Source organism: Bidens hawaiensis, unplaced genomic scaffold, assembly GCF_021521415.1.
Source record: "Bidens hawaiensis isolate Kalapana, Puna unplaced genomic scaffold, B.hawaiensis_p1.1 tig00073214_1, whole genome shotgun sequence".
Classification (NCBI taxonomy): domain Eukaryota; kingdom Viridiplantae; phylum Streptophyta; class Magnoliopsida; order Asterales; family Asteraceae; genus Bidens; species Bidens hawaiensis.
Genome location: NW_027502753.1, coordinates 40382 through 44291, shown reverse-complemented (window position 1 = coordinate 44291; position 3910 = coordinate 40382).

Genomic DNA, 3910 nt, shown 5'->3' with positions numbered 1-3910 from the left:
GACAAAATGTATCAAAATATTAAAGCAAATTATTGGTGGAACGGAATGAAAAAGGATGTCGCTTCGCATGTTGCGAAATGTCTAACTTGTTTGAAAGTCAAGGCTGAACATCAAAAGCCTTCGGACTGCTTCAGCAACCCGAACTTCCTGTATGGAAGTGGGAGTTAACAACACTATGGATTTCATTACCAAACTCCCGAAAACGACTCGACAACATAATGCTATATGGGTGATTGTGGATCGTTTAACAAAATCCACACATTTCATACCTATTAACGAGTCATACACAATGGATAGATTAGCGCGTATTTATGTAAACAACATCGTTGCTTTGCATGGATTACCGCTATCTATAATCCCTGATCGAGACAGTCGTTTCACGTCTCACTTTTGGAAAAGCTTCCAACAAGCACTCGGCACAAAGCTAAACCTTAGCACCGCCTATCATCCACAAACCGATGGGCAAAGCGAAAGGACAATCCAAACGTTGGAAGATATGCTCCACGCATGTGTGATAGACTTAGGTGGAAGTTGGGATGATCACTTACCCCTAATGGAATTTTCATATTACAATAGTTATCACACGAGCATTCAAACCGCACCATTCGAGGCGTTATATGGTCGAAAATGTAGGACGCCCGTATGTTGGTCTGAAAGCGGAGATAATCAATTATCTGGACCCGAGATAGTCCAAGAAACCACTGACAAAGTTCTTCAAATTCGAGAACGACTTAAGACGGCACGTGATCGCCAAAAGAGTTACGCCGACGTCCGTCGAAAGCTGTTAGAATAATGTCAGTGATAGAGTTCTTTTGAAAGTCTCGCCATGGAATGGCGTAGTTCGATTTGGCAAGAAAGGCAAGTTAAGTCCTCGATTCGTTGGACCCTTTGAGGTACTCGAACGAATTGGTACCGTCGCATACCGTTTGCGACTACCCGAGGAAATGCAAGGGATACACGATGTATTCCATGTTTCGAATCTACGTAAGTGTTTAGCCGACGAATCTCTTTCGATGCCACTAAAAGATGTTAAAATTAACAAGAACTTAAAATTCATTGAAAGACCAATTCAAATTGAAGATTCGAAAACAAAGAAACTTAAAAGACGAACTTTGAAAATCGTGAGAGTGAAATGGGATTCCCGACGAGGACCCGAGTATACTTGGGAACCCGAATCCGAAATAAGAAAGAAATACCCCACTTATTCTCATAAGCAATCTCGAGGACGAGATTTATTTCAAGGTGGGGAGGATGTAACATCACGTAAATTTCGGGTCAAAAATGTCAAGTTTCTAAAGTATATGGATCAATTATGCCAATTTTCTAACTCCAAGGTTAAAAGTGGAAATTCTGTTTTTCTGTCCTATCGTGATACGCGACAAGGACAAAGACAAGCCCATCGCGTACCGCGACGGGCTTGGTCAAAACTTCTAGAAGAAGTCAACAGCGATACGCGATCGCTGTTGACCAACGTCATCACGTACCGCGATGACGTGTTCTGACATGTTGTGACACGTGTGCCACGTGGCACACATCCGCCACGTGTCTCCACGTGGATCGGCGCCTGCCACGTGTCACCACGTGGCAGGTCTACATATTGACTCAGCAAGCCTATATCGCGGTACGCGATTGGCTTGCCAAGGGACCCATCGCGTATCGCGATGGAGTCCAATTTTTGCTATAAATAGGAGGGCTACGGGATTCATTCCTCCCACACCAAATCTCACACATTTACTCTCTCTCTAACCTCTCACTACACCTCGTAAAGCGTGCCCTCGATCCGTCTCGAAAAATGTGTCCCGATCCCTCGATAAACGTGCCCCGAAACCTTGTAATTCGTGCCCTTCCCGACGATATTCCAAACAAGAAGGAAGTGTTGTCCCGACGTTCTGACAATTTCCTCGAAGTGCGTGCCGAAGAGTGTTGGTGTCTCGAGAAGCGTGCCAAGTGAAGGGAAAGAGTTTACAAGGAAAGAGTGTTATTTAAGCGGCGTCGAAGTTCTGCCCAAGTAACTAGAGTTTATTGAGCCGACAAAGGTAGGCATGATGCCCAACCAAAATAATAATAAAATATTATGAAGGCTTAATGCCCTAAGTCGGAATTATACTCGATGATTAACAAAGAAATATATAACAAAGAAAATAAAGAAAGAAAAATAAAATATATATATGAGTATATATATGTATATGATTATTCTTTGTTATAAAATATATTATTTAAGTATAATGAGTATACTTAAATAATAAAGAAAAGAATACGTTTCTTAAAGAAAAAGAAACGTCGGGTTTTATGAATAAACTAAAGGTTTATAAAGATTACTTTTTAACTAAAGGTTTTAAAGTAAAAGAGAAAATGAACTAAAGGTTCATCGAGATAAATAAGACTAAAGCTCTTAAGCCGGATCGTGTATCCGACTAACAAAAAAGTTATACTCGTACTATAGGTGCGAGATAGCAAGAGAAGAACTCACGGACGGTGTTGGAAACCGATCCCTATTAAAAGGTGAATACGCCCCACTTTTACAAACTTGTTTTCAAACAAATCAAACTTGTTATGTGTAAAACTTTACTTGAGGCTACGTGTCTCTAAAAACATTGTAAATAAGAGTATGAGCCTAGCCCTCAGGCTGTAGTATACGTTTGTCTGGATCCTTACATATGTGGTATGCGGTGGGCACATCGCACCACGCCTGGTCACGACCTCCAGCCACGATGGGTCGAACCAAAGTATGTTCGAGTGAGAATGACCTTGTGTATATTTATGGTACCTAAGTACGCCGAAACGCTGCGGTGTTTTGCTGAGGTGACCTAGTGTAGAGACTCGAGTTTATGATGATTGTTTAACTTGATTGTTCCTAAGCCAAGATGGGCCGAGGCTTACGTGGTCTCGAGGGGTGATTAAGTAAAGAAAATATTTTTAGCGTCAGCATATTCACCAGCATTCGTTGCTGACGTATTTTATAACATTTTGCAGGTAACCAAGATTAGAGCTTGAAAGACGAAGTGCTCAAGAATCCGATGACTCAGATAATTTTGATTAAACTAGTAAATATGGTGTTTTTGTAAAACATATAAACAAGTAAAACTAAACGAGACTTTCGTCTCGTCTTTTGTGTTGTAAATATTTTAAATCTTTAAATCCACATGTTTATTAAAGTCTTCCGCATTAACCCGCAACTCTGATTTATTTACAAATGTGGTACCGACTATGGTTCACACTCCTAGGCCTAAAATAGGGGTGTGACAATAAATAACAATTTTATCTCACATATTTATTCAACATACGTAGATCCATGGAATTTTTCATCAGTTCCTTTTGAAACTGCGATCAAAATCGTATTTTATTTATGCTAATTTTATATGTTTTTTTATGACATTCATAATGAAACATTTTATTATTTTTTTTATAATTCATTATTTCATTAAAAATATACTACAATTTATAAAATCACTAAACATATCTTTTTCGTGATGATAAAGAAATTGCATAAGTATACACCATGAATTCATATGAATATTCAATTATAAAATATAATTTGACCTTATAAAACCATTTAGTTGTTATAACACATAGTGTATCTCTTTTAAGCATCTTGTGCGTCATACAAGTTCTAAGACTAGTGTGTGTGTATATATATATATATATATATATTCATCTACATAACTACATACATGATCAAAACTATAAATCATTATCTTATTCAAACTATGCTTTAACGTTTAGTCATCACCTTCCATCATAGAGTCAGAATAAGTATTAACAGTTTGATCATTTAAAGAATGATCATGCTATGATCGGGTAAGCTCGTCATCCTCTTTAACATCGATGGGCGGGTAGTTGATGTGCTTGCATGATGCTCATTATTTTGAAGAGGTTGTGGACCTAGTAGTTGCTGGTTTATCATCATTCC